Genomic DNA, 26,035 nt, shown 5'->3' on the forward strand with positions numbered 1-26,035 from the left:
AGGCAGTGACTTTTTATGGATGGTTAGTAGCTTGCAACTTGAAATATTTCCTGTTGACATATTAAACATGGCCCACACAGTCAATTAGTGGTGTATCTGAGTAGTATGGGCATGCTCTGTCATAGCTTGTGCCTTTTATATGGCCCCCAATGCAAGCAGTCACATGCCAGAGTCTGACTGAACCTTCCGGTCATTAACAGTCCATCACTCTTCCCTGCCTTAGTCATACTGTTGGAAGTAAAGTCCCACCTTTAAGACAGGCATCTTTGCTGACCCGCCAGTTCTTAATTCAGCTCTTTGACTCCAAGGAGAGCACCATCCTTTCTCCCATACATACACACTCTCATTTGGCAGGTGTCTACTCAGTTCAATCTCATGGCAACCCCCTGTGCATCCATTGACTTCAATGGATGCTCACCCACCTAAAACAAAACCATCTACCTTCAACAGCCCAACTTGCTATTCAAAATGGTGAAAAATATAAAAATTACAGAATTGTTCATTTAATTTCTGGATGCACGTTTGAAGAGGCGACAGAAGTATGTGACATGTTCTGGACATAAATGGCAAGATATGAGATTTTACGTGAAATGTATACTGAAATGTATACTGTTAGAATTGTGAAAATGTACACCCACATCGCTATGTTAAACACGCACACTTGTGGAAATGTGCAGAAAAATTGGAAAGTAGTGAAAAGGGCAAAATTCTGTAGAAAGCGGAGACAAGATCCCACAGCTATGGGGTTTTGAGGATTAGAAGTTATGTAAAATATGCAATCTGTGTATGTGATTTTTATAGAGGTTGCACATGTGTAAATATGTATTTTGCCAAAATTAGACTTTGTGTTCCAGTGGCTAGGGGTGGATTCTCAGCATCATAAAATTACACCATAAAGATGACACTCTGTTTCTCTCCTCCTATCAAGGCAGAGAGTAGACTCTGACCCAATCACCTTTCACAGGGGCAAGCTTAGCTAAGCCGGCCCATACACCCCTTTGCAATGTCATGTTTAAGGCATAAATAGGGACAGCTGACAGCAGATAGGGACTCACAGATCCAGCAACTTTCCGGTTTCCGGTGAAGCATTCTGATCCAGCTTCCTACATCCAGCTTTAAATATTCTTCCAGATTCAGATGCCAAATCTCTTGCCAGCAATAGTGACTACTGATTTCCAGCAAGTCCCCAATCCTCAAATTTATTCTCCCCACTCAGTAAAGCGCCGTGTGGTGTGAGAAAGCCATTTTGAACCTGTATCCAGAAATTCTCTGGCCTGCCACCACTAGGCTTGCCTGAGGAACTCGCCATCCAGCTGATCCAAATACCCACAGACTAGGAGAGCAGATCCTGTGCCAATCCAGTGACCGGCCTAGAGGATCCAGTCCCGTGCCTGATGTGCTGCTTTTCCTAGACCAGACCCAATCTTGGCCAGAGCTGACGGCCCATTTGAAAACTTATTCAGTGAGTATAAATAGGAAGAATTGTGTCCCATATCTTATGTACTTTGTATAGTCTTGTCCCTAGCTTAAACCCATTCTATCTTTCATCTAGAACCAGTATTGTTAGAACTATCTTTGCATGGACTTGTCTCTGAGATGTGTGAAACAATGTCTGAATGAATGTGAGAAACAACAGAACAAATCATTGTGTTAAGCCAAATATAACTTTGGAATTTGTTTCTATGAGCTTTCCAAATGAAAGTCGAAATTTGATGTATCCGTTTTCTGTCAATGAATTGCTTGTTTTAAATGCATGGTGAAGGACAATTCACTAATTTAGTGCCTACACCTATGATGTTCTTAAAATTTGAGTGTATTTTGATTAAATAAAATATATATTTTTTTCTACTAATTAACGCTCACTATTTTATTAATACAGTGCACAAAATGACTATAGGATTCAAACCAAATGTAGAGGTTGACAACCTATGACCAGCGGGAAGCAATCTCTAGCACCAGCCTTATTGTCTAAAAATTTGGAAGGGAGAACCCCTTAACGTTAAGGGTATGCTGGTGACACATACCCCTTGATCTCTCTTTTGTGTTTGTAATAAAAGAACTATCTTTGCACAGACTCTTCTCTCATATGTGTTCCTAAACCCTAACTTCCTATAGATTGATTAAGAAAGTAATTCCCAAACCAAACAGAAAGTAGAGTATCACACCTGAACTGTTATGAGCGGCCGTGAATGACCTTTCTGTGTGGCATTCTACTTTTTGGTAGTCTTTTATATAGCATAAGAAAACCTATCTGTCAATTCAGTGCGATTCTCCCGTTATCGCGAATATCGCGCAATGAAACGTTTGCCGCAAATTTAAAGATTTGAATGTTTTACATATGTAAAATAGCTCTAAACAGCTTCCGACTTGAACCTTAAGATTTCAATTGTCTTCTGCTGACCAAATCATTGCTTGTGCTTGTGTGCAACTATCCAAAGCAGCTCCCATAGGAATGTATAACCATTTCAGTATTTTTGACCAGATTTGGTGTTTGCCCAGTCCATTCTAAAGTCAATCTTAAAAGCCATTCTGACAGCTGGACAGTCAATTCCGTTTTCTCATGTGTTTGAAAGGGGGAAAGTGGGACTGATATTCTGTTTGATTTGTGCCATTCCTGAATACCTGATCTCTCCTCCTATCTCTTTACATTGCCTATTGGGGGGTTAAGGGGTGTTGCAGGGGGAACTGCTAACCACAGTGCTATCGATCTGAACCAAGACAAAAGTATTATTTTCTGTGCTACATTTGTTTGCTTATACTCATTCCTAGTGTATTAAAGACATTATTCAGTGTTCTGTCACCCCATTGCTCATTGTCGTGTACCTATTAAAACATACTGTGATTACATTTTAAATACATAATAAATATGTACTTTGCAGACCAGCCTGATTCCTGGTTTAGTGTAACCGGGCCAGTTCCAGGAGAAGGGTGTGATATGAGTGGTATATCGTTCAGAATATTGAACTTTTAGACAAAAATAAATAAGGGTTTCAGTTGTGCACGACATGCTGAACTTTGACTTGGGTGTGTGCTGGATTGAAATCACTTACAGGGTGTTGTGGCCATGCCACAGGGGTGGTGTGACATGTAGAGTTTCATTGTGAAACAGATGTGTTTCACTTGTGGACGTTGCTGCGTTGGAGATGAATCTGCGGGAAGGGACATGTTGGATGTGGAAGGAGGTTGTCGGTGGCTGGAATGGCAGCAGGGATCTGGTGCCACTTACTTGATATTTGGACTTGTCCATTGGCATTGGGGATACAGTGTGTGTGATGTGACTTTGGGATTACGGTTATGGCACTCACCAGCATCATCAGAAGTCGCTGCTCCTGTCTCCGCATCTCCAACACCCTCTATGCTCTCCATGTGGACGACAGTGATGTAAGTCTCCTCCCACGCCTGCAGTATGATGGGGGAATGTGTGCCACCTTCTGTGGCCAGCCCCTGCGTGTGCTCTGCAGTGGGGAGGTTGCGGACATGGAGACGGAGGTCATCCCACCTCTTCCTACAATCCCGGACCATCCGGTGTGTTGTCCTCACCGCCGAGACTTTGCGAGCCACATCCTCCCAAAAGGCCTTCTTTCTTAGTTGTGCTGGGTGCTGCAGATCAGCACTGAACACCACATCAGCATGCTCCACAAGTGTGTCTGCCAGCATGTTAAGTTCCTGTTCGCTGAAGCGTGGTTTGCGGCAATGGACGGCTGCTTGCCTAGCTGACATGTTCCTTAGTGTCGGTATGTACTTGGTTATCCAGTAACACTCCTGTACAATGAGGATTGCAATGGATTGTGGTTTTTTAATGGCTGCCGGTGCATTTCCCGTTCCGGCGCGATGACGTTGCTTCTGGTACCGGTAATACCGATACTGGTAATTATGGCATTGTCGGTGCGGAGTCAGTGTCTGCGGCATCGAGGATACCAGTATCAGGGTTTAGGGGCTGTTACCGGCATGCCGGTGCTACTGTTTCCAGAATGCCGGAATACGCGTGCACGCTGACTCGGAATCTACCGTAGATTCCAGCAGCAGTGCTACATGGAAACGTTAACACAGGCATGCCGGTAATTTTCTTTTTTTACCGGCTACCTTGTAATGAGGCCCTATGTCTCTTTTTGGCGCATGTACACTCTTTTAAAGAATGCATTAAGAATCTATTAAAATGCAAAATACAACAACAAAATCTCACACAGTCTATCGTTATAATCTGTGCGAAAGAAATCACAGGAATTTAGTCTGTTTTTGGACAATCGATACCTCAACAATGAAACCATTACATATTAACACATGCAGATCATTACTGACCAGCTCTCAGCCAATGAGAATATTCAGAGTGGAGTCAATAACTACCGGTAATGACTGCAGTCTGAGCCTACCAGCTCGTGAGGAATAGGGTGTGAATCCCTGAGGAAGGCGGGCTGGCACCCCTCCTTGGCATTTTTCTGTGTCTTTGTACCAGGCTGTGCCCTCCAAGGCTCACCACAGACCCCTGCTGCCCCCCTTACTTACCTGCCTTACTCCTCCTCTGTATTCTTTCCATTAGCTACCTCAGGCCATGGAACTAGACACAAGACAATGTCCCATTTCTATGTTTGTGGTGGCCATCTTGCATCTCCCTTTTTTGGGGGGAATCTTCTCACGTGCACAATGCAAAACCGGTTCCCCATTAAAGTAAAATTCATCTGCACCCCTGGATGAAGACCTGACGTGCTATTGACCCTTAAAACCCGCGTTTGTGGGTGTGATTGGCCATTAAAAGCCCACAGTTCCACTTTGACTAGGGCTGGTGGGCCGTTAATGGCCACGCACACTGAGAGTGTGGGTGTTAATTCCACATTTCAACATTCAATGTAAAGTCCCAAAGGGAAAAGGAAAGCATGGGGAAATGTCTCCTCCTTTAATCTATAAGCTTAATTTGTCTATTTACTTTACTCACTATTAAAGTTACGTTTTTAATTTCGCCACCAAAACTCCAAAGTGCTGAGAGCCTTCCAGACCTCAGGAGTGATCATTATTGTCTAGAATAGGACCTGCCTTGAGCCAAAACTTGGGGGCATGTCATTATCCCACTAAAATGACCCTAAGTATCAGTCAATAAGCTATATCATTATCCCTTATATTTGGCTAGCAATATTTTGGAGTCTGCAAATGGTGCAGTAGTTTAAAATATTGTCAGTTAGATTTGTAACACGTCATCTACATTTAAAATAAAATCGCTGGAGAGGGATGAGACATTGTACTTATAACCCTTTCATGGACAATATTAATCGTGTGTGATCCTCCTTGTATACTTAGAGGTGCACTGCCCCACTGCTCCCCAAGAAATACATGGAAAAGATATTCAGCGCATCTGCATCTTAATCCGATTGCTCTCCTTCCCCCAACCTTTTAGCGTCCAGCAGGAAGGTGAAAGATGGCCTAGTATGAACACTAATGCCCATCAATGTGTTGCTGTCCAAAGCTGGAGGGTAAACATGCCTAGTGGCCTCAAGCCATGGCATTGAGGATAAGCAGGGCCATGGGAAGTTCCTTGTGCCTGTCACCACTGTTCCTCCCTCTATCTTGAGCAGCATTGCAGGCATCACTTCAAGTAAGCCCATTAGGGCTGTGTATCAGCAGGGGATTGTGCTCTTCATTTATTCGAAACATCGCTGCTGAGTGTGCGACACACGATATAATTGAACCAGACGAATCATGAGTAAATTGGGTATCAAAGCACTCCTACTTTGGGGCATCCATCTTGTTTTTAAAACACACAATGGGCACATACCTTTTTTCTACAAGTATTGTGGGTGCATGTGAGCACTCTCCAAATTGGCCACTCCTGTCTAGGGCAGAGGAGCCATCCACTGCCTGCACGACAGCCCCCCTTGCCAATTGGCTGCCTCACTCCTCTAAAGCCAATAAGAGGTCCCGGCATGCAGTAGCCGGCCCCTCCATCAAAGGCCAACATCCAAGGCCCTGTCTGAGCCTGTCCGGGCCTGGTAGGGCTCGGCAGAGCCCCGACATCAGTGCCCCTCCACAAACAATGCTGCAGCCTCCTGTTAACGTCTTGCTCCTGCATTCACTTGGTCAACGGTACCTCAGGGCCCCCTTCTGTGCAAATGTGAGTGATGGCTGAACTGTCTTATTGCCTCCTTCGCCTATCTCCTTGAACTGTAACTTTTCTAATCCTGTTCTGCCTTTTCTCCTTTGACCACCTATTTCTTACACTGCACTCTTTGTTCTACAAGAGGTAAATTCATTCAAATTGTGATTGTTCCTTTTCCTTCTTGCATCCCTCTGCACTGCATTGTGATCCTTTTTAAAAAATCGAATCTAGGGAGGTTGTGCTTTACATTTTGCATCCATTTTGTGCACTGCATTGTGATCCCTTTTAAAATGGAATCCTGAACCCCACCTATTGCTCAGCATTTGTATTTGTATATAGTCTTGTCCCCTGCGTACATAAACCAAATACTACAAGTGGCGACGAGGATGCTCTTTTCCTTAGATGGCAGATGGCAGTTGGCAGTTCAGTGGTGAGATGGCGCCCGCTGTTATAGCAGAAAATGTGTTAAGTGCCCAGAGAAATGGAGATGTAAGGTCAGCAATGAAAAATATGCCCTGATGCGACGTGGCATAAGTCCTGTTGGGGATGAGAAGACATATTCTCCCTTGCAGGCAGCCAAAGAAGTGGTGAGCTGAAAATGCCTGCCCCCTCTCCTTTCACAAGAAAAATAAGGTACTGTAAATGTTGTGAAAGAATGACTGAGAAGAGCAGATGTGAAGAGTAAAGGAAAGTCATTAAGCAAAATTAAGGGCATTAAGGTCTGGACTTATTTTTTAAAAAAAGAGAGATGTACTTAAAGGGGGCAGCAAGTGCAGTGCAGTGCAGAAAGAAACTGCTTAAAGTACTGTAAAATATGGTGTGCATTACTGCTATGATTTTCTTAACTGCCAGTAATGCTATGATGAATGGCAGCCAGGAAAATGAACTTTAAAAATGAAATTAACCTCTGCAGTGATGAGGGTTGTAGTATAGACATGAACCAGCCTTTAAAATGTTGAAACTACTACTTAAACAATGAGACGCTATCTCGCGCTGTGGATCTGCTGACATTGTGATGCAAAGTGTTGTTCAGCTTTAATGACTATGGGCCTCATTAGGACCCTGGCGGAGTGGGTTTACGCCAGCGTTATTCGCGGCGGACCCGTCCGCCCTACTACGAGTTCCTGTAGCGCCATGGAGCGTTTTCCGCCTGGTTTTTCCGGGCGGAGAAATCCATGGCGCTACGGGACCTTGTTGTTAATTACGCCACCGTATTTTACGGTGGCGTAATTAACGCCTTCCCCACTCCCATTATACCCTATGGGGCTAAAATGGGAATGGGGAAGGGTAAAATGGGGAATGGGGATTTACCGCCCCGCCAAGGTCGGAATGGGGCGGAAAATCCGCCAACCCCCATGGCGCTATCGGCAGCTTTCCGCCGTGCTCCATGGTGCATTTTGCACCGCAATTTCCGCCAGGGTCGTAATGAGGGCCTATGCCAGTAATGTCAGCATTGATGTGCGCGCTCGTCCTGGGAATGTGGACCGTATGGGACTGGAGCGTGCAGATGGAGTGCTGCATTACCGCTGGAAATGATCGTGTGCATATGCTCTGCTTTCTTTGCTTTAAGTTTTGAAAATGATGACGCATTAGAATGCACTGGGGGTGTTGGCGAAGTTCAAACGCTTGTGAACAAGTGTTCCCAGCAAGCTCCGAATGCGGATGTGGAAAGGCTGTGTTATCAAGAGAACAGGAGAAACGTTAGAAAAATGGCCCTTGGCACGTGGCCACAACGTGTTGGCATATGCGGAACTGTGAATCTACCCCTTGGAACGTGGGGGTGAATAAATTAAAACATACAAGGTGTTTGTTCAGCACTGGATTTACGTGAAACAAGCGAAACGCCTGCAAGGGAAAATGAAGGTTTAGTTCAGGGCTCTACAACCTTTGGCTCTCCAGATGTTTTGTACTACTACTCCCATGATTCCCCACCATTTGCCTATGCTGGCTAGCACTGATGGGAATAGTAGTCCAAAACATCTGAAGAGCTAAAGGTTGCAGACCACTGGTTTAGTTCATCGGAGGAAACGTTTTGTTTCGGTTTCGTGCTGGTTTAAGCCCAGCGAACTGCATGGGAAGCAGTCAGCATTAAAAAAAAAAAAAAGAAAATATAGTTTATCGAAGACAAGTTACTGTTATATTTTTTTTTGTTTCGTGATGGCACTCAACGTATTGAAGCTGATTGAAGAGGAGCAGACACTAATGGTATGCCAGGTCCGACGACACAGAGCCAGGCGAACTGGAGGAGGCACCCCCGATAACCCGGGCGGCGTCCTTTTCGGTTCCCAGCCCCCTCTCCCCCTCGTAAGGGGGAGGGGGTGCTGGGTCAGGGCGGCTAAGTGGAGAGCCCGCGAAAGAAGAGGCGCGGCAAAAACAGGAATTGCCCGCCAAAAGGTAGCGCGGCAAAAACAAGGAAAGCCCGCGAAAAGCAACAAAGGGTGGGGGCGTGGTTCCCTCTTCATAAGGAGCGGGGCTTTCAGCAGCAGCACACAAACAACTGCAGCTGAGGGACACCCGTGCTCGGTGCACAGGTCTGCAGTGGAAGGTTTTTTCGTGTTTGGAACGCGGTGTTGCCGGAACCAGCTGAAGAGCCGCGTCGCTGCCGGTGGGGATCGGAGGCCGGTGCTGGAGCCCGGGCTCAGAAAACGCCATTCAATGCTGGGCTGCGTCGCTGCCGGAGAGGATCAGCTGTGAGCCGCAGGGTTGCCGGTGCGGAGCGGAGGTCGGCGCTGGAGCTCGGGCTCGGAGAGCGTAGACCCATGCAAGGCGGGTCTACGTCGCTGCCGGTGGGGAACAGCTTTGAGCCGCAGGAGTGCCGGTGCGGATCGGAGGCCGGCTCGGGAGCTCGGGCTCGGAGAGCGGAGACCCATTCAAGGCGGGTATACGCCGCTGCCGGGGAGGAACAGCTGTGAGCCGCACGAGTGCCGGTGCGGATCGGAGGCCGGTGCGGGAGCTCGGGCTCAGAGAGCAGAGACCCATTCAGGGAACGCTGCTGAGCGGGGAGCGATCACGCTGACGAACAGCTGAGAGCCGAGGCACGGCGGATCACAGCTAAACGAGGAGCCTCACAGCTGGACGAGCGCTCAGGCAGTGGTGAGCGGCTCCGTACAGGAAGGGGCATCATCTAGGAAAGAGCCGGCAACGTGGTCTGGGGTTACAAAATCCAACGGCGGCCGGCGCAACCGACAGTTTCGTTGCGGGTAAGCTCACGACAAGCTTGCAGGCTCACGGCAAGCTTCCGCTTCGGAGAGCATCGAGGGAGCATTGTGTAGTACGCAAGCGGCGGGGAGCATGGACATGGAGGCCTTCATGGCGATGGCCAAACTGGTCACAGCGCAACATGGCACAAACTGGATGGAGGCGCTGACCAGTCAGGCAGGAAGAAATCACACGGGTGTCGGGGAGAGAGCTCACTCGCCTCTAATGTTTCAAGAGGACGAGGAGAACCTCATGGAGGAGCAGGAAGTAACATTGGAAGAAGAGGAAGAACCGACAAGGAAGAGAAAAAGAGTGCTGACAGAAAAAGCCAAAGCTATCAGAGAACAGGCCACGAGCAGCAAGAAAGGGAAACCAGGCAACAACAAGGGTAAAGGACGGGCGCAACAGGTTGCAGCCGTACCGGCACCTGCGCCTGCTCCTGTGCCCAGGACACAAGGGGCATCCAACACACCTGAAGCCAGACCGGCGGCAGTGAAGGAGATGGGATCACCTTCCATGGAGGTGATGAAAGGTATAGTGTTACAATGCATACAAGCCTTGGGTAACGGGGGTAATGGTCCACTCTTGAGTGGTAATGTGAATGCTTTTAATCAGTTGGGGCAGGGGGCGAATGTATTGCAAGGGGAAGTACAGCCGGTGTCAATGGGAGGAGCCACGGGGCAGTCAATGGGAGGCTCTCTGACAAACGGGGGGTCCAACACAGGGGTGCAAAGCCCAAGGGGATGGTTTAACGCACTGTCGGGGAATGGGGGGGCTCAGTCGACAGTGGGTCAAGGGTCTGTCGTGGCTAATTGTGGGAGCTACATAGGGAATCCTGCGGCGTTACAGGTCTCTTTATGTCAGCAGGCCACGGCAGGGAATCCGGGAAGCTCAGTTGGGGGGTCAGGTCTGGGAGGTAGTGGCTCATTGGGTGAGACAACAGCAGGAGTGGGGCCACAGGCGTCACCATGGTGGGCTCAAGGGGTGGCTAATTTGGGGACACCTCAGTTCACCGATAATGGACAAGGGGGTTTAGGGGGTACTATGACTCCATACGGAAGGACCATGCCTGGTTTCGCCCCAGCAAGGGTGTCAGTTTCCCTATCCTGGCACATACCCCTCACAGTTAAGGAAAGGGTGTGGAGAAAGGAATTTGTGGAGATTTTGGAATTTATACAGATGGAGCCAATGGGGATTGGTTTAAAAGAGTTATCAGAGAAAGAGAAGGAGAAGAAAGAGAGGGAGACCCCTAAACCTGAGGCGACCATACACAATTGGATTAAAGCCTTTTTAATTTATACCTCCGTAATGATTGAGAAACACCCACAGGATGCCTCAGCAATGTTAGCATATTGCCACTACATCCAAGATATCTACTTGAAGAGAGGGGGGGAGGGCTGGCTTAAATATGACAGGGCATTTCGTCTAAAGATGCAAGTGTGGCCAGCTCTAGCCTGGGATGAGATGGATGTAGGGGGAGTGGTGGACAAACTGGTACTTAGCAAGGAAGGGGGTGACCAGGCCACCGGTGAAAAATCCCAAGTTGTATGGAGAGGCAGAGGTGGTTTTACACGAAGGGGAAGGGCGTCCTTTCGCGGGCACTCCTCCTGGAATAACAGAACCAGCTACCATGGGGAGCAGGCAGAATGCTGGAGGGTCAACTCGGAAGAAGGTTGCCCGTTTGGCAAATCCTGCAGATTCAAACATCCAAGGGGAGGGAGTTATAGGGAGCAGAACACCTCCGCCAGCGAAAGCAAGCACAAGCCCAGTCCCAAAGAAAAGAATAAGGGCAAAAGGGAATGAAATGCATGTCTTGTTGCCAGAAAATGCGCCACTCAAAGTTGGTAAGGCATCCATTAAATGTGGGCTACCTACTCCAGTTAACATCCAGGCTATGACTCCATGGTTAAATATGTATCACAACGTTGAGCACGCTAAACTGCTGTGGGAGGGGTTTAGGCGGGGTTTTAAGATCCCATGTACAGAAAGAAAAAAGGGCAGTGAGGTGCGCAATTTGCGGTCTGCCTTGCAGATGCCAGAAGTGGTGCGCCAGAAGGTCACTAAAGAGGTGGCTCTTGGCAGGGTAGCGGGGCCTTTCACACAACCCCCATTCCCGAATGTGGTCGTGTCTCCTCTGGGACTGGTTCCCAAGAAGGAGCCGGGCCAATACCGCTTGATTCATCATTTATCCTTTCCAGTAGGGGAGTCAGTGAATGATGGGATCCAGGAGGACAAATGCAGGGTTCAGTATGTCTCCTTTGACGATGCAGTTGACATGGTAAGGGCGGCAGGTAAAAAGGCTCTCCTAGGAAAAGCAGATATTGAATCAGCGTTTAGGCTGCTGCCCATTCATCAAGAGAGTCAGCATCTGTTGGGTTTCAAGGTCCAAGGAGGATATTATTTTGACAAATGCTTACCAATGGGGTGTGCCATTTCCTGTTCTTATTTTGAAGCCTTTAGCTCATTTTTAGAGTTTGCTGTCAGAAAGGAATGTGACAAAGGGGCACTGTTGCATTATTTGGATGATTTTCTATTCATGGGGAGAGATGGAACAGATGAATGTCTAGAAATCATGCGGGTCTTTCAAGAAGTGATGGGGTTCATGGGGGTACCGTTGGCTAAAGACAAGACGGTGGGCCCTGTGACTTGCCTGACGTTCTTGGGGATTGAGATTGATTCAGTTCAAGGGCTGTGCAGGCTTCCACAGGACAAGGTTCACAAGATGAAATCAGCTATTGCGAGCTTGAGGTCCAAGAAGAAGGCAACGTTGAGGGAGCTCCAGGTCATGGCGGGCAACCTTAATTTTGCGGGCAAGGTCATTCCGGTGGGGAGGACATTTGCTAGGGGCATTGACTTGAAAATGATTGGTTTGAAACATGCTGGTCAACATGTCAGGTTGGGGTCAGATATTCAGGAGGACTTGGCCATGTGGGATGAGTTCTTGGATAGCTTTAACAGGGTCTGCTTGTGGAGATCTGCTTACAACAGCAAAGAAAAGCGTAAATTGTTCACAGATGCAGGAGGGGGTTTCGGGTTTGGTGCGATTCTTGGTACTCAATGGTGTGGAGCGGCATGGCCGGCCGATTGGCATGACCAAGGGGTCACCAAGGACATCACCCTGTTGGAGCTCTTCCCAATTGTGGTAGCATTCAAGTTATGGGGGGAACAGCTGGGAAACAGCAAAGTCACGTTGTGGTCAGACAACCTAGCGGTGGTGCAGATAATTAATCACGGTGCGGCTAGGAGTCCCAGGGTGTTGCGACTATTGAGAGAGCTCAACAGGTGCATGCTAAAGTGGAATATTGAAGTGCGCGCTAGACACGTCCCAGGGGAACTTAACACAGCTGCTGATGCTCTCTCTCGTTTGCAGTGGGGGAAATTCCGAGAGTGTTGCCCGGGAGCAGAAAAAGGGATGACGCCATTCGATGCAAAGTGGTGGGACATAATTTGGGGGATCTAAGTGCCCTGATTCAGACGGCGTTAGCTCCAAGCACGAACACAAAGTATCAGGCATGCTGGAAACGGTACCTAAGCTTCAAGCAAGAGGAGCTGGGGAATACCATGTTGGAAAAGCCTGTGAGGGCGTTTGTGGGTTGGGGATGGCAAGCAGGCAAGTCCAGGTCATGGATGGCACATCACCTGGCAGCCATCGCTCATTTTTCAAAATTGCAAGGGGAGCCCGACCCGACTAAGGAGCATTATATTTGTATGGCCATGAAAGGATGGGCCAGACAGGTAATACCAATAGGAGATGAGAGGCGCCCCATAGATTATGTCAAGTTACAAAGGGTGGTGGCCAGTCTAAGGTTGACCTGTCACGGGGATTTCGAGGTAACATTGTTCAAAGCTGCTTTCTCGTTGGCCTTCTTTGGGGCCTTTAGGGTAAGCGAATTAGTCCCAGAGAACAAAGGCGCAAAGGGTTCGAAATATTTGCAGATGCAGGATGTTCAGGTCTCTGAGGGTGGACTATCGTTATGGCTGAAAAAATCCAAAACAGATCAGGAAGGTAAGGGGTGTACGGTGGCGTTACAACCCATTGCAGGATCCACGGTGTGCCCAGTCCGGGCCGTGGTTGCATTTCTCGAAGTAAGGCCTCCTTCCGAGAAAGGAGCACCGTTTCTGATACACGAGGATGGCTCCGCACTAAGTCGATTTCAGTTTAAGAGGGTGATGGAAATGGCATTGGCAAAAATTGGGGAGAATGAGGGAGTGTTTGGTACGCATTCATTCAGGATAGGGGCCGCAACATCAGCAGCGGCAATGGGGATGAGTGAGGTTACGATCAAGCAGATAGGTAGATGGAAGTCAGGGTGCTTTAAGAAATACATTAGGCCCGAAAAATTGTAAGGGTGACACGCCTTCTTCTTTCTCTCTCCCCCCCCTCTCCTTTTTTAGCATCCGCCCGGAAGAAGAAGACAGCCGTGTGGGTAGTAGGACACTCTTTTGTGTCCAGGGCGGGGGCCCGCTGGTCAGAGGAGCAGGAAGCACTAACAGCAGGGGAGTTCAGGATTAGGTGGCACGGGGTGCCTGGCATGAGGTGGGCACAATTGCATGGTCATCTACACAAACTCTTAAGCAACAAAAGGAAACCTGATATATTGATCGTTCACTTGGGGGGGAACGATTTAACAAGGCTGGGGAGAGGGGCTCTCATGAGGGAGATGATGTATTCACTGCAGGAAATTGCAAGCCAGCTAGGGGAAACAGAAATATTATGGTCTGAAATCATCCCAAGAAAGGAATGGAAGGGGGCTGATAACCACGCCGCAGTAGAAAAATCTAGGCGAAAGCTGAATTGTGCGATGGCAAAATTTTGCAAGGGTAGGGGTTTTGGGCAGATTAGGCACGGACTCATTAACTTAAAATCTCCAGAGTATTTTTTAAACGACGGGGTGCACCTATCTCCATTGGGGATGGAATTATTTTTCTGGAACATATGCACAAAGGTACTAGAGATGTGAGAGAGGAGCAAAGGGGGGAGCCACGTTGGGCGGAAACCCAGACGTGGCGTGGCGGTGTTTGGCCAGACAAACACAGGAGACAGACTCCGGAAGAGCCAGGAGAATGCGGGAAGGGTCCTCGCTCTTCCCAGACCCAACGCCCCTTGGGAGCCTAAGCGGCAGGGGCGGCGGGGAAGGACTATTACGGCTCAGCTTCCCCCAAGGAAACGGCACACTCCCCGCTCAGGAGCACCTGCAGGGGCAGGACAGGCTCGGATACTACCAAAGCAGGGAGAGTTGGGCCTACTGATGGACTCTTGGGAAAGGAAAAGGGGGAAGCAGGTCCTTGGGACACGGAGTATTCGCCGCACCTGGCAGACAAAGTTTTTTCCACAAGTGATGTACAGTTTGGGTGTTGTATTGTGGAATAAATTTCTGCGGCCTTCTTATGCCAACAAACAAGCAAGTCTCTTTCTGCACTTTCTGGGGGGGAAAGGGCAAAGAGTGATGGTGTTATGCTATATGTTGGGCATGGGTGGACGGATGCTGGAGTTATTGGAGAAGTGCCTGGCTTCTCATAATAAATGTGTGTTTGTAGTAGCAAAGCACTAGAAAGGTGTACTCCGAGTAATTTATGGACAGTGTAAATACAATAAAGTGTTTACAATGTAATGTATTATTAGGAAACATATACTATACTTTGTCTTTTTAGGAAATGCTATTTAACACAGTTTAGTTTTATTGAAGAACAAGTTTAAAGGTCACAGGGAATTGATGTGCTAGTGAAGATGTATGTACTGATGTTGGTATACGCTTGGTTTCTGGCCTGGCTCAGAATGAATGTAAGATGTTTGCGGGTTTGTCCACAATTTGTTAAAGTGGTAATAAAATGATTGCACAGTGGATAAATAGATTTAAACAGTTTGAGGATTTTTAGGTGCAAAACAGTTTTAGAAAGTGCAGTAAGGTGAATTTCAAAGTTTATTTTAAATATGTGTAGTTATAGATGTTTAGGTTTAACCAGTTGAGGATTTGCAAGGTTATCGTGCCATGCACCCTGGACTTATAGGCACCTATTGAAGAAATTGTAAAGCATTTTGTATGGGAAAATATAATGAGAAATGTGTTAAATAGTTAAATTACATGAGACATGTAGGAAATGTAATGCATTTGCAGTATATTCCTTATGGGCATATAGTGATGTTTAAATTAGTTACCATGACACATTGTGTATGGGTGAATATTAGCCATAGTGAAATGTATACGCATGTTTACAATGTCATTGGGAGAGTAGGCATTAGTAGAACGCCATTGTCATTACAGCATTAGTTATGTTGTCTGGGTGGTAGCGCTCCTGGTCAACTTTTGGTATGTTAGTCTGTTAATCAATATTGAGTTGGAGTTTAGTGATATTTGGATAAATGTGATGCCCAATTTTAGTGTTATTTGGATAACTGTGATGCCCAAGGGAGTAATTCATGGATGATTTGTGAGATGTTGTATGGGTTTTGGTTATATGACATAATAACAGATATTTTTGGAATGGAGAGTGAGATAAAGTATTGGAAAAAAATTGTGCATATTCTCTTGAATGCATTCATTCCAGTTGAAAGATTTGTACACATGGCGTGTGGTTTGGCCAACTTCCTGTTGTGGTGTGTTCTTTTCACGTGCTGTGCCTTTGCAGTTACGCTGTTTTTATGTGATCTTTGTGTAGTTTGTTACTTTTCTTGTTTTTCCTACTATTAATTGTTTTCTTCAGGGTAGTTAGTGAGTGAATGTGAGAATGGGTGTTGACGTGTTATGACATGCAATTGACAGGTTTCTATTGTGTGTGTTAGTTTGTATCTGGTTGTTAGTTAAGTTCTAGTTGGTGATGTTTAGTGCTGCGGGCGTGGCAGGCCCGAGGCTCCATGTGGCAGGCGGAGTGGAAGGAGTGTATGTCTGACGTAAGAGCTGCAAAGGTGATTGAATGTAGTTTGATGATGGTTCGTGCTTGCAGGTGGCAGCTGCGAGACTCAGGTGTGGCAGTTCTGAGTAAATGGTGGATTAGTGTTTTATGATTGTGGGGGAATGTTAGGTAGTTGAATGTTAGTTACGCCGTGATGGTTTTGAGTGTAGTAGTTGTGTCTGGTTGCTTTGTGGTGGACGTGATATGTTGTGGAGAGAGCCTGGTCTTTTAATATGGTTGTTTGTGCTTGTTGAAAGGAAAGGGATGTGTAGTATATTGTGTTGGGATGTAGCTTCTCTGCATCAAGTGCACTGTTGCAGGCAGTAGAATGGTATGAGGTAGCATGGAACCCTGCTGGGTTTCAGGATTCCATGAATATCAGTTGGGGATTCAGGATGGGAGATTACATGAAGAAAGATGCATATCCTTGTAGCTCCTACTCCCTCTTCATAGCTTTACTCTGTAACTAATAAAGCCAACTTCTATTTATACTCAGCTGCCTCCAGTCTGGTCACTGCGTACATCAATGAACCCCAAATACTACACATCCTGTCCTCACTCTCCTCCTATCGCCTCCCTCTCTCCATCCATTGCTCTTCCTCTGGCACTTCTACAGCCACCCCCCTCCTTCTCTGCCTTTCCCCTTTTCTCTGCTGACGAGGTTTCTAGACAAGTCTGATCTATGAAAGTCTCGTCAAAACAGGTTCACCCCTGTTCCTCCAAAACTATCAAGGACCACATTGGCTCCCTGCGCCCTGCCCTGGCTGATTTCTGCAGTCACTCCTTCACCACTGGAGTCTTCCCATCCCCCCGAAGCACTCCCTTGTGCACCCCCTCCTTAAGAAACCCTCTGCCGACCCCTCCTGCCTGGCTAACTATCGCCCAATCTCCATCACTCCCTTCCTGGGCAAGCTCCTGGGGAAACTGGCCACCTCCCAGCTTAATCCCCACACTGAATCTGTTGGTTGCCTTCATGACCATCAGTATGGATTCAGAGCTGCCAGAAGCACGGAAACTGCTCCCCTGAACATCCGTGAAGATCGGCTCTCCAACCTTGACTCTAACACCCCCTGTGTCCTCATCTTGCTTGACCTCTCTTCTGCCTTCGATACTGTCAACCATGCCATCCTGCTCAACCGTCTTTGTGATAACCTGGATATCACTGGTCAGGCTCTGGCGTGGCTGACCTCTTTCCTCTCCGACCGACCCTCCCCGGTCCAACTTGGGTCTTTCCTCTCTGATATCTTTTTCTCTACCTGTGGTGTCCCACAGGGATCTAACCCAGGGATCTAACCTCTCTCTCTGGCTGTTCAACCAATACCTGGCACTCCTAGCCCACAGCATCGCCGCTCTCTGCCCCAATTTCCATTGCTATGCGGATGATACCCAGCTCATTTTTAGGCTACCCTCGGCCTCCTCCTCTCCTTCTCTCATCTCTGACTGTCTGTCTGCTATCCAGGAGTGGTGTCCCACCAATGACCTGTGCCTTAATGCCAGTAAGACTGAGATTCTACTCATTGGCACACCCACTCCCTCCTTCTCTGCAGCTCTCTAACCGGCCTCTCTTGACCCTCGTCCTATTCCCACCTGTAAGGCTAAAATCCTTGGGGTCACCTTCGACTCCACTCTCTCCTTCTCTCCTCACATCTCTGACGTCTCAAAGAAGTCACACTACCAGCTACACCTCCTCAGAGGTATTCTTCCTTTCCTCTCCTTCCCCCAGAAGCTCACAGTCTCCAGAGCTCTGGTTCTCTCTAGACTGGACTATTGTAATAGCCTCTAAATCTGCCTTCTTCTACTTCCCACCCTCTGCAACTCATCCAGAATAGGACTGCGAGAATTGTCCTTGGCCTCAAGCCGAGGGATCGTATCTCTGCAGGACTGAAATCTCTGCACTGGCTCCCAGTGGCTGCAAGGATAAAGTTCAAAACCCTCTGCATTCGCCTCCAACTCCCTCAGGGTCAGTCGCTTCTCCAAGCAACGAGTTGGTGATAGATCTCTCTCTTCGGCAGGGGCCTACCTCTGGAACAGCCGTCCTGCCTCCCTGAAACTTGAGGAGAACCATCTCCAGTTCCAGAAGCATCTCAAAACCTTTCTCCTTGCTTCTGCTTTCTCTACCCATCTCCCCTGCTAAATTTCTCTCTGAAACTGCACTGGTTACCTGGCCACCATTCTGATCTCGGGCCCTGGCCCCGCAAATTGCACACCTGCACTGCCTCCCTGGCAACCCCCCCGCAGCACGTATGTATGGGCTTTCCTGCACTTGCCACATCTGGCTGTTCTATTATCTTATTCATTCTACTATCCCATGGACTGCACTTTCCCCTCTCCCACCCCCCCGCACTTATCCCTTTCCCCCTTCCCATGCACTTGCGTGATCTGAATGACACCTGGCCTAGTAAGATCGTTGTCTGTCTCCCCCTGTTTCCCCCTCCCATGCCTCGTCGCGCATCGAAACACTTGTGTATAGGTGCATTACAAATGCCATATCATATCATACATTGTCATCCGCGGCAGTGGACAGAGGTGCAAACTCGTGTGGCTTGGGGTTCTTTGGTCGTAACGTCATCGGCCATAGTTTGTACGTGGGCCGGAGAAAGGGATCGTCCCATTTTCCCTCTTCACCACGCCCCTGTACGCCACATCAGAAAACCTTGAAAAACAGAGACCGTCTCCACTTGGTGACTTTGAAGATAGATTTCGGAACTCTGACCTGGTGGACAGAGGTTCAGGAGGCCAGCCTAGTTTCTTGGAACAGCGTAACCTTCTGGAGAAGCCAGACCAATCAAGGTAGCTTGGCGGCGGTCAAGACTAGGTCTCAGGAGGGGGTGAGGGTGACTGAAATACCTCAATAAGCACACAGAGTAAACAACACTTACAAATCCCTTCCAGTCAGGTGTAAATATATTAAAAATACATATACATTTATTTCAAGGCCACAAATCAAATCACAGTAATACTTATGAAGCCAACACAATAATATCTAAATACATATTTACAAGACCAATGGGGTCTAAAGGGTTAATGCATGAAATGGGTCCACAACCTACAAGGGGAAGGAAACAGGAGGTGCAAATAGTCTTTAGCCCCTTTCTGCACCCAACACACTCCTAACTAAGAGACAGTCCGATCCCAAAACGGGGTCTCTTCAGGGGTCTGTAGCAGCTGAGGTAGGCAGGTGAGGTGATGAAGAATAGGTTCCCACTATTCGAGGAGGTTCTCCATTTGAGGGCCGAGTCGATTCCAAGAGTTGGGAATAGTTCACTAGTTCACACTAGCAGTGGAAAGGATAGGGGCCCAGAGGGCCACTCTTGCGTTAAAATGGATGGAGGCATTGGGGGCCACCGGCTAGGGTTGCGATTTCTCACCAACCCCCAGTGCACTCCAGACCAAACTTCAGCAGTCAAGTCCACTCCAGTTGCAGGTTCAAGTGCAGCAATTTGGCGGCTCTACGGCTTTCAGCAATGAAGATACAACGATGATTCCCAAACGGGACAGTGGAAATTGCTCCACTCCTGGTGGATGGATCAGGCCAGTTTTACTGCAGCAGGCTTCAGAGTCAAGAGGGGCACAAATTCATTGCACCTGCAAAGGTCATCACTATGGCTGGGCGACACGGTAACCGCGTATTCTCTGGTTTGGGCACACTCATCTCACTTCAGACCTGGGAACACCAAGTGTACATAATTCGGTGTGAGGGTGCCGTGAACACAGCGCTAGTGATATACCAAGTTTTGAGGGCCTTCTCGAAACGGCGGCAGAGACAGAGCAAAGGTCCTGCGTAAGTTGTCCAGCCCCCTGGTTGGCCTAGGGAGACTTCTGAGCAAGCTTATTTACAGACTTTGATGAAGGTGCCAAGAATAGTTGGTCCCACTATTCCATTGGGTTGAAGCGTCTTCCTAGACCTTCTAGGATGACCAGATGCAGAGGGGTCCCACGGGATGACAGCGGGCTCAGGGTGCCAAACCTTCCAGCGGGTCACCAGCAGTTCCTCGACTTGGCTTCTTAGCTTCAGGATACTTGGATCCTATCCTTCATTCAGTGAGACCTCCAGAGATCGACATGGCATGGGTGTTTGTGGGCTTCTCTTATCCAGAATCTCCTTTGCGCCAAAACGAAGACGACCAAATGGGAGATCTGCTCACATACAGGCATACCATATGTGGACCAATCACGGACTACGGTGGTGTCAGGCATCACAGCACTCCAGACGCTCTGGCACCCAGGATGTGTATTGGGGCCAGACATCCAAGCCCACATCCTGGAGGCGCACACACAAGGCATGCAGAAGCCCACAAAATCTTTGCGTTTTGTGAGAAAATGCATGCCCAAATTAGGACTGACCCGGGTCAGCTCCACCTGGGGAAGGCAAAGTGCAAGATGGCCAAAGCACAGGACAAAGAACCTCGTGGCATGGCCATTTTGGAGCCAGGCCACCTATTTGTGCCAAACACGGTAATCACGTTTTTACCTGGCAGGAAAGGGTTAACATTATATGAAAAGATAAGCTGCCGTCAGCCCTGTCCATGACACATCTGCATATCTCCTAAAAATCATTTGAGAGTATCTAGGGCCTTTGGAAATGACTAAGAGACCCAAGTTATATTATATATTATTATTATTATTATTATTATTATTATTATTATTATTATTAAGTGCACTGTACTGGAACGTACATTGTGTACTTGTTACATGTTGCAGAGAAGTTGCAACATTGAAATGGACTAAGGAAACAAAGTTCCCCAAGTACTGACTGTATTAAGGGCATGTCATTTTCCCCATAAAAAGTGAGCCAAAGCCCAGAGGAGTGCAGCTGAAGGCTGTGCTTCTCTGGCAAAGTCAGACTAGGGTGTTAAACAGCAGCACAAAAGTTGGGGGTACACAAATGAAGGGAAATTACACATATATGGACATATTTCCGAACAGTGACTCTTAATGCCCACTCAGCCAACACACACTCTGCTGACATCTGCCAACTCAGTCACTGCTTTCGACTCTCTCCTACCTGACTGCTTTAAGATAATTTCCAAGCCACGACCTCACCGTACTGGCAGTGGAGGAGCCTTAATCTTCTCTGAGTGGGTTCCTTCATCCATCTTACCCACCCAACTATACTCTTTCTTTGAGAGCCTGGTATGCAAGTTGGGTATCACTCCCTCCTCCTCCCTGACCATTGCTACCATTTACCGGCCTCCATGCGCTACATCTCTGTTCCTCTCTAAATGGGCTCATTTATGTTCCTCATTATTTTCAACCTCCTCCAAACTCCTCCTCTTGGATGACTTCAACATCCAATTGGACACCCCTAGTACAGCATCCACTCTTTTCATTGACCTCTTCACCTCTCTATCCATCTCCATTCTGCCTTTTGGTTCAACCCACTCTGCTGGACACACTCTGGACATCCTCATCCACTCTGATCTCCCTCTCTCATCTCCTCTGGCCACCCCTCTCTTGGTCAGACCACTCTCGTCGCTCCTCCCGACTGGGTCCCTATGGCCCTCTGACTGCACCCCCAAAAGCCCTGACAACCTCGTTCATGATCATACACCCGATGAAATGAGTGTCAGCTGCTGCCTTGACTTCCACCTTTATGGCTCCTTGACCCCCCAACTCAGACTCTACAACTGACGCTGCTCTCAGCAACTTCCACCTGTCCATCGCAAACACCCTTGACATTCTTGCCCCAGTCATGAGAATCTGCCTAAAACCCCCCTCAAAGCGCTACACCTGGTACGACTCCGAACTTGCAGCACTAAAACGAAAGTGCAGAGCGCTGGAACGGAAGTGGCAAACTTCAGGCTCATCCCCTGACAAACTGGCCTGTCGTCTGCTCCAAAGGCAATACAGACTATCTATCCATGCTAAGAAATAAGCCCACATACAGGCACAGGTATCTGGCGCATCCAACAACATGGCTGAACTCTTCTAAATCTGCAGGGAACTAGCCAACCCTTCCGCAGTCTCCTCCTCCCCTTCTCCTTCCCAGGCCCTCTGCAATGCACTGGCAACTCACCACCAAAACTCAGGGCATCTTGAACTGCCTTGTTACTCACACTCCCAACCCATTCCTCACCCCCTTGCCTCCCCGGCCACTCACCCTCCTCCTTCCTCCTTGCTCTCCTTCTCCCTCGTCACACCTAAAGAAGTCACCAGAGTTGTTTTCTCCATGAAGGCCTCTCTTGCCCCTGCACTCGCTGATCTCTGCAAACACTCCTTTGCAACTGGTTCATTCCCTTCCTCCCTCTAGCACTGCCTTGTGCACCCCCTCCTTAAAAAAAAAACCTCAACGGACCCTACCTATCCAGCCAACGACCCCCTATCTCCATCACCCCCTTCCTGGGGAAACTGATGAAGAAGCTGGCCTTGCCCCAACTCAACTCTCACACTGAACATGTCGATTCTCTCCACAACCATCAATCTGGATTCCGAGCATCCAGAGGCACGGAAACTGCTCTTCTGAACACCCATGAAGAACTGCTCACATCCCTGGATTCCAACTGCCCAGCTGTCCTCATCCTTCTTGATCTCTCCTCTTCCTTTGACACGGTCAACCACTCCATCCTCATACAAAGACTGCAGGACAACCTTGGTATCTCAGAGCGGGCACTGGACTGGCTGACCTCCTTCCTAACTGGCAGCTCCTCCCAAGTTATCCTGGGCACCTTCTCCTCTCCTACTTCCTTCTCCACCTGTTGTGGCCCCAGGGCTCTATCCTCGCGTCTTGGCTCATTACCATCTACCTTACTCAGCTGGCACTCCTCATCTCCTTCTTCTCCTCCAACTCCCAGTGTTATGCAGATGACACACAACACTTATTCAAACGTCATGCTGACCCTATTGTACCTCCCATCATCCTGGACTGCTTATCTGATATCCGGGCCTGGTGCACTTCCAATGACCACTGCCTCAATGACAGCAAAATGGAGATCCTTCCCAATGGGACCCCTGCTCCCGACTTCTTCCTTTTACTCTGGTCTTCCTCCATGGGCTTTCCCCCTGCTTCATCTTCTGAAGCCAGACACCTTGGAGTCATCTTTGACTCCTCTCTCCTTCCTCCCTCACACTCAGGACATTGCCAAGAAGTCCCACTTTCAGCTCTTCCTTCTCAAAGCAATTATTCCTTTTCTCACCTTCCCCCAAAAGCTCAATGTTACCCAAGCACTGGTTCTCTCCAGGCTTGACTATTGCAATAGCCTCCTCCTGAATCTACCTTCTTCCACTCTGCGATTCCTCCAGCTAATCCAGAATAGGGCAGAAAGACGTATCCTTGGTCTCCAGCACATGGACCGTGTCTCTCTTGCCCTTTAACGTCTTCACTGTCTCCCGGTTGCTTCAGGGATTACATTGAAATGCCTCTGTATAACCCGCCACACTATCTGCATCTCTCTCTGACTAAATATTCCCCCTCTAGGCCTCTGTGCTCCTCTGGCTGCAACTCTTTGTGTGTAAAGTGTTTCACTAAACAGAGGGCAGGAGGTTGAATGCTTTCCTCAGCTGGTTCCCTTCTTTGGGACACCCCCCACCATCTTCGTCTTGAGCAGGACTTTCTAAAATTCTGGAAGCTCCTCAAGACTTTCCACTTTACTTCCTCATTTCCACCTTCTCTCCTCTGCCACTCTCACAGCTGCTTGTTTGGTGTCCAGGGCCCTTATAGATCCTTCAGGCCCGGACCCCACACACTAAATTGCTCCCAGCTTCTGTCTATCTTCAGCACTTGCTTTGGCACACCCTCCATCCTGGAGGCTCGGGCTCACCAGACATTGCACTTCAGCTTTTGCTCACCCCTGAGCACCCAACACCTACCCACACACCCCTCCCTTCTGCACTTGCACGTGCTGAACACTCACATGGCATAGTAGGTTCATTCCCCCCCAACACTGTATTTATATACTTTTTAAATGTATTTAATGTTTCTCATCCCCATTTCCTCTTCCCATGCCCGTGTGGGCGCTTTGAAACAGAATTAATTTGCTGTATAAGCGCCTTGCAAGCAAACAATAAATAAATAAATACATCTTGGAAACCCTTCCGGGTTACACACTTGCTTAAGTAAAGTCGGGGGTGTTGTTGCCTCTCAGTGTGCATTGATACTGGGCTGGTTTACCCACTTCCGCATTTCACATGAGAGAAGATTAATGCTCCCATGGCGGGCTGTGATTCTCATGCTGCGGTGAATGCAGGGCAGTTTCTAGCCAACTTGGTGCCCAGGGTGAAACACCAGAATGTGCCTCCCCCAAATGGCACATGTCACACCCAAACTACACCCCTGTAACGTGAGACAGAACCCCTCCTCATTATGAATAAATAATTGCTAAATACATGAAGCTGGTTTATTGCATTGTAATGCAAATCATTTTTACAGAAGAATTCTAATGTGAAAACACAGCTGTTGTCCAAGTAAATGGTTTTTCTGTCACCTGCTCTTAAGGAGCGCCTTGACTGAATGCAGTTTCAAACTGTACTTACTTGCACACTGTGATGTGACCAGCCTACTGGGGTCTGAGGGCCCACTGGCCCTGTGTTGCAGGTGTTCTGTTCATACCACCTCACTTGGATTTCGTAAGGGGCAATACCAGACTAACCATATGAATTAATTTCTGATGGAAGTTTATCATTACAAGATGGACAGTCTGGTACACTCTTATTGTACTCTTTCAAAATACCTCTATGAGAGTGGGAAAGGGAACAAATAGCATCAATGATGGTTCCTGTATGCTTTGCATTCAATCTAAGAGCATTTCAGGACTAAAACAGTGATCCGAAATCTCTATGTTAGATAAGCAAGTCTGTGATAGAAGGATTGTATGTGTGAATCTCTAAATTCATAGCAGATGCATGGCTTGGTACTCACATCACTGTTCACAACACTCACCCCAAAATTAACATGTTTGTAACCATGATCCATACATGCTCATCTGGACAGCTTATGTTTTTGGATGCAAGTAGAACATGGTTTCAACATCAGCCACTCAAATGGGGTACAAGGGCTCTTTTGCTTCTTGTTTCTTTAGAATGTAATAGGAGGAAGGGCTGGGTCTCAGTGTGGGCATGCACAACCCCCAATACAGAAACATCTTTTGGGAATTACATCTATAGACAGGATAACATAGAAGAGACACCCAATAAACAATGCACAGTAAGGATACACAGAAAGGATTGTACCTCTTGCAAACATTAGCCTGACCAATAACAAACAGATGAACTGTTTTAAACAAAACCGGCTTCGAATGCATGGTAAAGCGCCCACAGTTCCTCAGACACTACCTCCTCACTATTGCACAGGCCTCAGGGGTTATTTCAGCAAAAAAGAGCAGGCCCATGCTTTATCTAACAGAGCTGGCATTAGAATCTCTTATTAGTGCTGGCCTGCAGCTAGTGAAAATCATGGTGTGGCGGTGCAGAAACTCTATTTTGGCCTCGTGAATGTACAATTTGATGCAACCTCTTTGATTGCGTTATGCGTTTAAGTGTGGGCACAGTATGGCATGCTTGTCAGAGACACATACACAAAACGGTCCAGTATGCTAATGTATAGACATTGTATACACCAGACAAAAACAGGCACATGTGCTGTTACATATGGGAGCGCCACATAGACACCATTAACCAACAGGGTGGTGGCTTGTGCAGAGTACAAAACATTGCTGCACACATATCACTGCATTAATTTGCCATGGACTGCTATCTGCATGGTGACACACAATGAACTCTACTTTCCTAATTAAGGTGCCAAGTGACACTGAGGTACCATCTGGTGTGTGCGGTAGGAAGTGATTGGCTTGTTTAGAAAATTAAAAGACCTTTGTTGCTAAGCGTGTGAGTTTAGTCCATGTCCCAAAGCAGCCACTAGAATACTTA

The sequence above is a fragment of the Ambystoma mexicanum genome, chromosome 1q, assembly GCF_040938575.1.
Source record: "Ambystoma mexicanum isolate Mex_15411 chromosome 1q, UKY_AmexF1_1, whole genome shotgun sequence".
NCBI lineage: Eukaryota > Metazoa > Chordata > Amphibia > Caudata > Ambystomatidae > Ambystoma > Ambystoma mexicanum.